Source organism: Mugil cephalus, chromosome 2 (assembly GCF_022458985.1).
Source record: "Mugil cephalus isolate CIBA_MC_2020 chromosome 2, CIBA_Mcephalus_1.1, whole genome shotgun sequence".
NCBI classification, from domain to species: Eukaryota; Metazoa; Chordata; class Actinopteri; order Mugiliformes; family Mugilidae; genus Mugil; species Mugil cephalus.
Window position 1 is genome coordinate 21,745,146 of NC_061771.1, and position 13,502 is coordinate 21,758,647.

At 42.5% G+C, this 13,502-nt stretch overlaps 2 long non-coding RNA genes across 2 annotated transcripts; both read left to right on the plus strand.

Annotated features, from left to right (window-relative positions):
- The first annotated feature begins 778 nt into the window (after positions 1-778).
- Positions 779-1,425, plus strand: LOC125004309. Its single transcript, XR_007112319.1, has 3 exons — positions 779-915; positions 1,006-1,099; positions 1,227-1,425. It is a non-coding gene; the product is annotated as an uncharacterized LOC125004309 (long non-coding RNA).
- Positions 1,426-11,735: 10,310 nt separating this feature from the next.
- Positions 11,736-12,627, plus strand: LOC125004530. The gene is made up of 3 exons (XR_007112349.1): positions 11,736-11,852; positions 11,943-12,036; positions 12,163-12,627. It is a non-coding gene; the product is annotated as an uncharacterized LOC125004530 (long non-coding RNA).
- The last annotated feature ends 875 nt before the right edge of the window (positions 12,628-13,502 follow it).

The following is a 13,502-nucleotide window of genomic DNA, read 5'->3' on the forward strand; positions in this document are numbered from 1 at the left end:
CCGGGACTTATCTTACCCTTATTCCTGTTAATGTTAATTTACTTGTGAATATTTTTTTGCATGTCCAAGTAAAAAGATGCTGGTACAGGTAAAGCACAACAGAGAAGTATATGAAGTTGGCCGAGGTAGAAGGAAACTTTGACTTTCTTCAATTCCACGAAAATGGTAAGTTATTTTTCTTTAGCTTAACGACTTTGAAAAACAAGTTTAAAAATACACACATACTGTTTTATAACCTCTTTCTGCTTTCCTCACATATCTTGAAAATATTATTCACTTTTAAGGAGCTGAAATTTCCTTTTTTCTCAAAACATTATGCAAATTGATGTTTATCAATATAGTTAATGCATTGAATAGTATTATCTTACAACTTTTTTTCCAGTTCTTGAGAGATTTTGCCTGCCACCAGATGCACAAGTCATTTACAAGGACAAAACAGGGACAGAAGTCGATGAAGAAATATTCAGCGACCTGGTTGGACAAGGCAATGTGGTGCTGACAGTTTTCTCAAATGATGGTGAGATATAAATGCAAATTTAATCAGGTCCTTGGTCCTTGTCTTCGGCTTCTGAGTCGGACTCGAGCTTCAGCTCAAAAGCATCGACTGTAAACATGGATGAGGTCCCAAGGAAGAGACAACGATTTGAAGATGCAAATGCAGCGTCTGCTAAACAGGTTCACTTGATTCTCATGAGTTTAACATTTTTGCATTTTTCAGTCTCCAGAAAAGTTGTTAATAACCATGTTTGACATTCTCGTGGTTTTGTTTTTTTATTCATTGATAGAAGCTGTGCTTAGAGGCAAGTCCGGTGGTGAAGAGGTGCTACAGGAGAACTGAAGAACAGAAACATTAACAGATGCTGCAAGATGGCAAATGGTGAACGTACTGGTGGCTCACATGGTTGATAACCATGGGTTTGTATGTTTTATATTCTTTTTGTTTTTGCCAAACAACTGTATGGCCATTGCATACATTTGGGTCACTAATTTATTATCCCCTCTCAGGCACCTCCCCATTAAAGCGACCAGAGAAGAGTTTGCTCTTGGTATCGTGATGCTGTTCCCTTCCCTCAAGGATCCATATTCCAAGAAAGGCTTTGTAAATCCTTATTATTGTTTTCATGACACTTGCATGTTGAGATGCAAAGTCGTGTACTTGACTTTGACATTTGAATTCTCAGATTTGTCATGAGCCAAGTGTGACAATGCTTTTTTTTTTTTTTCAGGAACACTTCTTTGATCCTGGAAGCAACACAGGACACATTTCTTGGCGTCTGAAAACAGTCCAAAGGCAGATTTGTCGAGGGTCTGCAACGCCACCAAGTAGCTCCATTGTCTTTTCTCCAGGAGGCCCAACTTTCCAAAGGATTGTTAATGTTGAAGGACAGTGTGGAGTATAAAGCTGGACTTGTTGTGTGCTGTACAGTGGAAGACATGTCAGTGTTTTGTGAAATAAGTGATGTACTTTTGGTTGATAATCACATTTTTTTTCTGACAAACAAGCTATTCACAGAGAATTTTGATGGCCGTCATCATGCATTCAGAATATTGCCAAGTGAAGAAAGGTCATAAACATGTCAAAGCTTAAATGTTATAAACTGTTTGATATTCAAAGCTCATACAATGTTTCAGATGAAACTTTGTACATTATACCTTCATTTGTGATGTTTTGAACGACTGCAAGGGAGGAAAAATAAATGCTAGTTTAAAAAATTATATTGATTGGAATTATTTTAAAATACATATTAATTTTAATACTGTTTCACTGTTGACAACTTAACACTTTAGGGAGTTAAATGGACGCTACCAAATAGTAAAAAATGAACTCTGAGCAGTGTTACTCGTCCAATCCCTTAGTGTTAATTTAACTGTGTTTTGGGAGTTAAAGAAGGAACTCTGGCAAAGTGTTAAATGTTTAACTATTTTGAAAGTGTTAATTTATCTCTGGAGAGTGGAGCTAAATAAACCCTCAAAAAGTGTTGAAATCAACTCTGTGGGAGTTAATTCAACACTGGACTTTTTGCTGTGTTGAACTAAAATGAGTTTGATAAAACACACTTTTCAGTTTTTTATTGCTTTACTCTATTATTATTATTATTATTATTATTATTATTATTATTATTATTATTATTGAATTAATTGTGTTTTGTCTTTGATAGCTTCAAGATTTTCCAGATAAAACCTTGTGTTTGTTAAGGAATAATCCAGCCAGCCACTGTGTAGAAAATGTCTGAAATTAAATGCACGTCACAGAAAAACTACAAAATACCAGCTGGATGTTTTTATATCTGCATTGTGATCTGGTAAGAAATAAAACTGTGTGGCCTGATCATTTTGCAGGTCACCTTTTTTCTCTTTTTCCACAAACAGTTGCTTGTTTTGCTTGTCCTGACTGTGCAGTCCTGTCTATATCTGTCTCTGAATAGAGTCACATCATTGTCCATTGAATGGAACTTACAGGTTTTAGTATTTGCTTCCCAATATCTATGTTGTCGTTTTAGTGCCTGTGTTGTTTTCAGTTATTATTATATTTCCTGGTACATGCCTGTTCACCTGTCTGACTATGCAACCCAACCGACTATAAGATAAGGTAAGATAGACTTCACTGATCAGGACAACAATGTTACGCTTTGGTTATAGGTTATACAGGCACATATTGACCAGGTGGGTCAGTCAGTCAGTCGGTCAGTCAGTCGGTCAGTCGGTCGGTCATAGATCTGTTCTCCACCAGCAAAGAGACCCGATGGGTGCAGGCAGAGACTCCTCAGAGTCTCCACATCCATCAGGTCTCTTTGCTAGTGGACAGCTGATCTGTTGTCTCTGTGGCCAGTGGCACAGAGTCGTACCCCCCTCCATACAGTGATGGTGAGGGGTCCTAAAATGTCCATTGAAAGATGGACTCTGACAGACTACTGTCGAGGGCTTCTATTTAAAACCTCTGTTCCTCTGTGGCCATACGACATGATGACCTCGTGATGACGTCATCAAAGAGCAAGCCCTGTTCGTCTCCATAGCAACTGTCAACTAAGTATTTTCGAAATGTGTACACAAACTGGCTCATGTCATGTCGATAGTTTAGCTTCATAATTAAACCTCGGAGACATCTGCTGGACACGCTGGCGTGGACATAATGTGACGGACTGTTTTCTCCCTTCCTGGTTTATTTACAGCTTGACCTCAGCTGACCTCGTATGTCTGTGAATTTAAACCAGCGATAAAAACCCTCCAAACGGTGAAAGCCTTTCAGCTATTTCTGTATAATAGTAATAAATATCCATCCTTTCACCTAGCATCTGTGTTATCCACTTGGTTTTCTTATATTCAGACAGATGATTGAATCTTTCTTCTGGTTGAGTACGTGCAGGTACAACATAAGTTAAATTCGGTACTAAGTGTAAGTGTTTAAACAAATGAAACTGCAAACACAAATCAATAAAGTTGTTTTATTTACATGACGTGAAAAATGTAAGTGTAATATTAAACGACACGAATCGTTAACATATAGACTATAAAGTGCATCCTGTTGCTGCCCTTGTCATTATTCATAGGTTGTTACTTGTCCGCCCGCTTGAGATCAAATCGGGCTGTATGTGGCCCTTGAACTATTTAAATCCAGAGTCAGAGTTATTTCACAGAGTTGATCAGATCAGTGTTAGTTTAACTCTGCAAAGACATCATTAATCTCCGCCTTTTCTCCTGCACGTCACTTCTTCAGTCAGAACTATTTTCCTCCTCTCGCATGTCAAACACGGTAAGTGAAATTTAGTTAAAACTTACTAAAACAATTATGAATTGATGTTGTGGACTGCGATATGTACATTAATACGTCGAATATATACTCTTCAAACCTTGTTTGAACTAAAATGAGTTTGATACCCTTACCTTAGATTATAATAAATATGAAAAACCTTTGGTCCTTCCAGGACAATAAAGTTCCACTTCGGGACCTTTCCACCTCTGGACAGCAGGTAGGTGGGTGGGTGATGACCAGCAACACCTGAACACCGGAAGTCCGGAGCGTTTCTACGACAGGACGCAGCTGTCGTGCTTCTTCAGCGGGGGTCTCTTCTTCTCTGCCGTTCTCGGTATCGTGTCCCTGCGTCTCAACACTGCGGGGCTCAGCCGGTGCGGCACATTCACCTGCTGCAGCAGCGCTGAACACGCCCACAGCGTTCCCACCTGTGCGCGCGGACGCCTCCACAAAGTTAGTTGAAACAGTGTTAAAACCACTGTGGGAAAAAACAAAGAAACAAAATGTCCCACATTCAAGTTTTTTTTTGTCATGTAAATTAAACAACTTTATTGATTTGTGTTTGCAGTTTCATTTGTTTAAACCAGTTTGTTTACACATTTCGAAAACACATTGTTGACAGTTGCTATGGAGACGAACAGGGCTTGCTCTTTGATGACGTCATCGTGAGGTCATCATGCCGTACGGCCACAGAGGAACCGAGGCTTTAAATAGAAGCCCTCGACAGTAGTCTGTCAGAGTCCATCTTTCGATGGACATTTTAGGACCCCTCACCATCACTGTATGGAGGGGGGTACGACTCTGTGCCACTGGCCACAGAGACAACAGATCAGCTGTCCACTAGCAAAGAGACCTGATGGAAGTGGAGACTCTGAGGAGTCTCTGCCTGCACCCATCGGGTCTCTTTGCTGGTGTGCAACCGATCTATGACTGACTGACCGACTGACTGACTGAACGACCGACCGACTGACTGACTGACTGACTGACCGACTGACTGACCGACTGACTGACCGACTGACTGACTGACTGACTGACTGACCGACTGACTTCTCCTGGCCCTGGATGTGAGACCAGGGGCATTACCTTGTTGAAACGTCCAGTTTTGAAAGGCACAATGGAGACAGTTACATGACCAACACCAGCAGCATTCATGAATCCCCAAACCATGATGGATGGAGTCTCCACCGTCCTCTTGGTCCAATGACAGCTGGGATAGACTCCAGCTCCAATTATTTTCGTCTCATTTAATTAAAGTCAGACAATAACTCCCACCTGGTCAATATAGGCCTGAATAACCTATAACCAAAGCGTATCTGTTTATAGCTGCTTTTTATATTCTCACGAGAATGGCTACCAGTTGACGCCCTTGTTATATCTTGGTTTCCTGAAGCTCATCCAGTGTAAAAAATTTAGGGAGCAGCCTGTGAGCTAATTTAGTCATTCAACATCAGCCCTTAGAAACGGGTGCAGGAAGTTAATATTTAGGTCAGTCACAAAAATAGCTCTACTCTTTGCATAAAACTGCATCTCACTGTCATGGAAAGTGGACACACACACACAGACACCTGTTGTAAATCAGCAGGAACAAAGGGGATAAACAAAACCACTGGTGTCGTCGTGTGCACTCTCTTCACGTGCTGCCTCTTATCTTTTACATGTCGCCTCTATATTCTGCTCCTCGGTGGCGTTAACACAAAAGAGGAGCTGTGACTGAAGACAAGACAAGGATTCTGCCAAGGATGCTGTTGCAAGATGACACAATGGACGTATCTGAGGGGCAACCTGTGCTGTCCAAAAGTGGACTCAAGTGACTTTATTTCCCACATATTACATACAGATCACACTTTAAGTAAAACAATACAATGTAAAGAAAATCACAAAAATACAAGGACCTTTGGTGTGAGCAGTTCAGTCTCTTAAATTCAAGACTGTAGGGCCCTTGAGAAAAGCACTTAACTACATAAAAGTCTGTGAAGGTTCTCAGTCGTCCAGGTCATGGTTTTTCCAAAAGGCGTTGAATAAAGGAAACTGGACTTCAGTTCTGAAGAAGCCACTCGGATGAACGACGAAACGTGTTCAAGAAATTAACTATGTAAACTTCTCCTTGAGTGCTACACGCAGTTGTGCTGATCAGTGAAGTCTATCTTGCCTTATCTTATAGTCAGACAGGTGAACAGGCATGTACCAGGAAGTAGAATAAGAACTGAAAACAACACAGGCACTAAAACGACAACATAGATATTGGGAAGCAAATACTAAAACCTGTAAGTTCCATATAACTATAAGCAAAACCAGTAACTGTTAATGGAAAAAAAGAAAAAACGTGAATGTAGCACCGATGCGGAGGGTCGCGTGGTACCTTTGGTGGGGGCCATGGCCACGGTGGAGGGGGAGTGTTAAAACCACTGTGGGAAAAAACAAAGAAACGAAATGTCCCACATTCAAGTTTTTTTCTCTTTTTCCACAAACAGTTGCTTGTTTTGCTTGTCCTGACTGTGCAGTCCTGTCTATATCTGTCTCTAAATAGAGTCACATCATTGTCACTTATATGGAACTTACAGGTTTTAGTATTTGCTTCCCAATATCTATGTTGTCGTTTTAGTGCCTGTGTTGTTTTCAGTTATTATTCTACTTCCTGGTACATGCCTGTTCACCTGTCTGACTATGCAACCCAACCGACTATAAGATAAGACAAGATAGACTTCACTGATCAGGACAACAATGTTACGCTTTGGTTATAGGTTATACAGGCACATATTGACCAGGTGGGTCGGTCGGTCAGTCAGTCAGTCATAGATCGGTTGCACACCAGCAAAGAGACCCGATGGGTGCAGGCAGAGACTCCTCAGAGTCTCCACTTCCATCAGGTCTCTTTGCTAGTGGACAGCTGATCTGTTGTCTCTGTGGCCAGTGGCACAGAGTCGTACCCCCCTCCATACAGTGATGGTGAGGGGTCCTAAAATGTCCATCGAAAGATGGACTCTGACAGACTACTGTCGAGGGCTTCTATTTATAACCTCGGTTCCTCTGTGGCCGTACGACATGATGACCTCACGATGACGTCATCAAAGAGCAAGCATTGTTCGTCTCCATAGCAACTGTCAACTATGTCTTTTCGAAATGTGTACACAAACTGGTCCATGTCATGTCGATAGTTTAACTTCATAATTAAACCTCGGAGACATCTGCTGGACACGCTGGCGTGGACATAATGTGACGGACTGTTTTCTCACTTCCTGGTTTATTTACAGCTTGACCTCAGCTGACCTCGTATGTCTGTGAATTTAAACCAGCGATAAAAACCCTCCAAACGGTGAAAGACTTTCAGCTATTTCTGTATAATAGTGTAGGGATCCTGCAGTAAGGTTCCCAATGTTTTAATGTTCATGTTAGAGTTCTGTGTTTTCCCACGGTCTGTGAACGTGTTGTGATGAGTGTGAGAGGGAGGGGCCGTGGGAGTGAAGGAGAGGGGGAGTGAATGGAGCCCGACTGAAGAGTGAAGTTGAAGTTTGAGATTGTGCTTGTTCGTGTTGTTGTTTTGGCGTGGTTACGGCCGACAGTAACCAAGACGTTCTGCAATAAAGGCAAGTTTGTTCAATAACGCCTCAGTATTAGTCACGAACGCTACGTTGGTGTCAGAAGTAAAACCGCCGAAGTTTGACTGGCTAACTTCCGCTAGCCCGGACCTGGCAAATTCATGGCAGCACAGCGGAAAATGACCGGAGCTCGTCCGAAAATCAAAGAGGAGCCGATGGACAATGCTTATGCCGGTATATCAGGGCATGAGGCGGAGTTTCACCGTGCTTCAGAGCATGTTGCTCACATAAAGCAGTCAGCTAGAGAGGCTGGTCTCGGCCGGCGGGAGAACGCGCCGCAGAGCTGAATGTAAACAAAGATGGCGGCGCCCGCTATAACCAGGTTCAAGTGAAGACGCCGAAATACTCCGGTGGGGCGGACTGGGAGGCCTTCCACGCCCAATTTGAACTCTTAGCACGGGCTGCAGGCTGGTCAGAGGACATTAAAGCGCTCCAGCTGGCCCTGTGCCTTACAGATGAAGCTTTGTCATGCTTGCTGCTGCTTTGCCCAGCCGAAAGAGAGGACTATGGAGCTCTAGTGGGAGCTCTGCAGCGCCGTTTTGGACAATGCAACCAGCCTGGTGTTCTGCGCTCAGAACTGTCAAACAGGATGAGGCAGGCCGGGGAGCCGCTCCGGGCATCGGCTAATGACATTGAAGCCCTGACAAGGAGAGCGTATGCAAACATGTCCCCTGAAGTGCAGAGTGAACTGGCCAGGGACCAGTTCATCCGGGCCATAACTCCCAGGGAGCTGCGCATACAGACACCACTAGCGCGCCCCCATAATCTGCAAGAGGCGCTGGAGCTGTCCTTGGAAATAGAGATCATCGGAGACACCACAAGTAATGGCATCGGTGGCGACCCTGTGGTGAGAACTGCGGTGCAGGAGGGCCCAGACCAAGCGAAGCCGGCATGGGCAGATGAGCTGACTGAATTGATCCGTGCTGCATCACTGCAATATCGGGGGTTGTGATGGTCAATAAGAAGAAGAATCCAAAGATGAGGTTCTGTGTCGACTACAGGCCCCTAAACAGTGTGACCAAGAAAGACTCGTACCCGCTGCCCCGCATCGACGAATCTCTGGACTTGGTGTCCGGCTCATCTTGGTTTTCCTCCTTAGACCTTTGCAGTGGATGTTGGCAGGTGCCCCTCAGCCAGACCAAAGACTGCTTTCTGTACCGGCAGATGGTTGTGGCAGTTCCGAGTCCTCTGCTTTGGCCTGTGCAACGCCCCGGCCAAGTTCGAACAGCTGATGGAGAAGGTGCTGAGTGACATCCCCCGACAGGAGTGTCTGGTCTACTTGGACGACATACTGGTCCACGGGGACTCTTTCCATGCAGCCTTGGGGGCCCTGCGGCGGGTTCTACAGAGGATATCGGCGGCCGGCCGAAAGCTTCACCCAGACAAGTGCTGCTTCATGAGGAGAGAGCTGGAGTTTCTGGGGCACAGGGTTGGGGAAGATGGCATTAGCACATTACAGGAGAAGGTGCAAGCAGTGAGAGACTGGCCGGTCATCACTAACTTGCGTGAGCTGAAGAGCTTCATCGGACTGGCGTCTTATTACAGGCGGTTTGTGCGCGGCTTCTCTTGCATAGCTGCAGCCCTGTTCCGCCTGCAGCAGAAAGACAGTGATTTTTCTTGGACTCCTGAGTGCGAACAGGCCTTTAGCTCTTTGAAGAAGGCCTTGACAGAGTCTCTGGGTCCTCACCCCCCCAGACCCCAACCTGCCATTCGTCTTGGACACAGACGCCAGCGATGTTGGGATGGGGGCGGTGCTGAGTCAGGTCGGGGCGGAGGGGGAAAAAGTGGTGGCGTACTTCAGTAAAACTTTCAACAAAGCTGAACGGCGCTAGCCAGCAACACCTGAACACCGGAAGTCCGGAGCGTTTCTACGACAGGACGCAGCTGTCGTGCTTCTTCAGCGGGGGTCTCTTCTTCGCTGCCGTTCTCGGTATCGTGTCCCTGCGTCTCAACACTGCGGGGCTCAGCCGGTGCGGCACATTCACCTGCTGCAGCAGCGCTGAACACGCCCACAGCGTTCCCACCTGTGCGCGCGGACGCCTCCACAAAGTTGGTTGAAACAGTGTTAAAACCACTGTGGGAAAAACAAAGAAACAAAATGTCCCACATTCATGTTTTTTCTCTATTTTTCCGCTACAGGGCCCAAAGCAGTTGCTTGTTTTGCTTGTCCTGACTGTGCAGTCCTGTCTATGTCTGTCTCTAAATAGAGTCACATCATTGTCACTTATATGGAACTTACAGGTTTTAGTATTTGCTTCCCAATATCTACGTTGTCGTTTTAGTGCCTGTGTTGTTTTCAGTTATTATTCTACTTCCTGGTACATGCCTGTTCACCTGTCTGACTATGCAACCCAACCGACTATAAGATAAGGCAAGATAGACTTCACTGATCAGGACAACAATGTTACGCTTTGGTTATAGGTTATACAGGCACATATTGACCAGGTGGGTCAGTCAGTCAGTCAGTCAGTCAGTCAGTCAGTCGGTCATAGATCTGTTCTCCACCAGCAAAGAGACCCGATGGGTGCAGGCAGAGACCTCAGAGTCTCCACTTCCATCAGGTCTCTTTGCTAGTGGACAGCTGATCTGTTGTCTCTGTGGCCAGTGGCACAGAGTCGTACCCCCCTCCATACAGTGATGGTGAGGGGTCCTAAAATGTCCATCGAAAGATGGACTCTGACAGACTACTGTCGAGGGCTTCTATTTATAACCTCGATTCCTCTGTGGTCGTACGGCATGATGACCTCATGATGACGTCATGAAAGAGCAAGCCCTGTTCGTCTCCATAGCAACTGTCAACTATGTATTTTCGAAATGTGTACACAAACTGGTTTAAACAAATGAAACTGCAAACACAAATCAATAAAGTTGTTTTATTTACATGACATAAAAAATGTAAGTTTAATATCAAACGACATGAATCGTTAACATATAGACTATAAAGTGCATCCTGTTGCTGCCCTTGTCATTATTCATAGGTTGTTACTTGTCCGCCCGCTTGAGATCAAATCGGGCTGTATGTGGCCCTTGAACTATTTAAATCCAGAGTCAGTTATTTTACAGAGTTGATCAGATCAGTGTTAGTTTAACTCTGCAAAGACATCATTAAGCTCCGCATTTTCTCCTGCACGTCACTTCTTCAGTACTATTTTCCTCCTCTCGCATGTCAAACACGGTAAGTGAAATTTAGTTAAAACTTACTAAAACAATTATGAATTGATGTTGTGAACTGCAGTACGTACATTAATACTTCAAATATATACTCTTCAAAGCCTTGTTTGTTGCCAGGACTGAACAGTAAATTTGTCCACGTGTGGTGAGCTAGCAAGATAACGTTAGCTTAATTAGCTAACTGCTAGTTACTAAAACTGTCTGTAATTATCAATGACAAGTTAACAACAAGCTGCTGTTATCTTTTTTTACTGTTTAAAGTCTTGTTTGAGGCTGGAGCGACCACGAAGCTAAAAGCTAAGCGCGGCTAATGCTAAACGCTAGCTTAATTAGCTAGTTCGGCGGCTAACTCATCTGCTAACTGTAGATCATCCCTATGTAGAACACGTTTTTAAAAACTAAGCGCTGTTTATGCTTAAGCGCTATTTCTCCTGTCTTGTCTGTGTGACCGGGACTTATTTTACCCTTATTCCTGTTAATGTTAATTTACTTGTGAATATTTTTTTTTGCATGTCCAAGTAAAAAGATGCTGGTACAGTTAAAGCACAACAGACATGAGAAGTATGTGAAGTATTTTTCTTTAGCTTAAAGACTTTAAAAAAACAAGTTTAAAAATACACACATACTGTTTTATAACCTCTTTCTGCTTTCCTCACATATCTTGAAAATATTATTCACTTTTAAGGAGCTGAAATTTCCTTTCTTCTCTAAAAATTATGCAAATTGATGTTTATCAATATAGTTAATGCATTGAATAGTATTATCTTACAACTTTTTTCCAGTTCTTGAGAGATTTTTCCTGCCACCAGATGCACAAGTCATTTACAAGGACAAAACAGGGACAGAAGTCGATGAAGAAATATTCAGCGACCTGGTTGGACAAGGCAATGTGGTGCTGACAGTTTTCTGTAATGATGGTGAGATATAAATGCAAATATAATCAGGCACTCTACAGAATAAGATAACTTACTTCTTTATGAAAAAAATCCTTTAGAGTTTTCTGATTGGTCCTTGTCTTCGGCTTCTGAGTCGGACTCGAGCTTCAGCTCAAAAGCATCGACTGTAAACAACGATTTGAAGATGCAAATGCAGCGTCTGCTAAACAGGTTCACTTGATTCTCGTGGGTTTAACATTTTTGCATTTTTCAGTCTCCAGAAAAGTTGTTAATAACCATGTTTGACATTCTTGTGGTTTTGTTTTTTAATTAGTTGATAGAGGCAAGTCCGGTGGTGAAGAGGTGCTACAGGAGAACCGAAGAACAGAAACATTAACAGATGCTGCAAGACGGCAAATGGTGAAACATACTGGTGGCTCACATGATTGATAACCATGGGTATGTGTGTTTTATATTCTTTTTGTTTGTGCCAAACAACTGTATGGCCATTGCATACATTTGGGTTACTAATTTATTATCCCCTCTCAGGCACCTCCCCATTAAAGCGACCAGAGAAGAGTTTGCTCTTGGTATCGTGATGCTGTTCCCTTCCCTCAAGGATCCATATTCCAAGAAAGGCTTTGTAAGTCATTATTATTGTTTTCATGACACTTGCATGTTGAGATGCAAAGTCGTGTACTTGACATTGACATTTGAATTCTCAGATTTGTCATGAGCCAAGTATGACAATGCTTTTTTTTTTTTTCAGGAACACTTCTTTGATCCTGGAAGCAACACAGGACACATTTCTTGGCGTCTGAAAACAGTCCAAAGGCAGATTTGTCGAGGGTCTGCAACGCCACCAAGTAGCTCCATTGTCTTTTCTCCAGGAGGCCCAACTTTCCAAAGGATTGTTAATGTTGAAGGACAGTGTGGAGTATAAAGCTGGACTTGTTGTGTGCTGTACAGTGGAAGAAGACATGCCAGTCTTTTGTGAAATAAGTGATGTACTTTTGGTTGATAATCACATTTTTTTTTCTGACAAACAAGCTATTCACAGAGAATTTTGATGGCCATCATCATGCGTTCAGAATATTGCCAAGTGAAGAAAGGTGTGTCATAAACATGTCAAAGCTTAAATGTTATAAACTGTTTGATATTCAAAGCTCATACAATGTTTCAGATGAAACTTTGTACATTATACCTTTATTTGTGATGTTTTGAACGACTGCAAGGGAGGAAAAATAAATGCTAGTTTAAAAAATGATATTGATTGGAATTATTTTAAAATACATATTAATTTTAATACTGTTTCACTGTTAGCTTAACATGTTAGGGAGTTAAATGGACACTACCAAATAGTAAAAAAATGAACTCTGAGCAGTGTTACTCGTCCAATCCCTTAGTGTTAATTTAACTCTGTTTTAGGAGTTAAAGAAGGAACTCTGGCAAAGTGTTAAATGTTTAACTATTTTGAAAGTGTTAATTTAACTCTGGAGAGTGTGGAGCTAAATAAACCCTCAAAAAGTGTTGAAATCAACTCTGTGGGAGTTAATTCAACACTGGACTTTTTGCTGTGTTGAACTAAAATGAGTTTGATAAAACACACTTTTCAGTTTTTTATTGCTTTACTCTATTATTATGATTATTATTATTATTATTGAATTAATTGTGTTTTGTCTTTGATAGCTTCAGGTTCTTCCAGATAAAACCTTGTGTTTGTTAAGGAATAATCCAGCCAGCCACTGTGTAGAAAATGTCTGAAATTAAATGCACGTCACAGAAAAACTACAAAATACCAGCTGAATGTTTTTATATCTGCATTGTGATCTGGTAAGAAATGAAGCTGTGTGGCCTGATCATTTTGCAGGTCACCTTTTTTCTCTTTTTCCACAAACAGTTGCTTGTTTTATCTGTCCTGACTGTGCAGTCCTGTCTATGTCTGTCTCTGAATAGAGTCACATCATTGTCCATTGAATGGAACTTACAGGTTTTAGTATTTGCTTCCCAATATCTATATTGTCGTTTTAGTGCCTGTGTTGTTTTCAGTTATTATTCTACTTCCTGGTACATGCCTGTTCACCTGTCTGACTATGCAACCCAACCGAC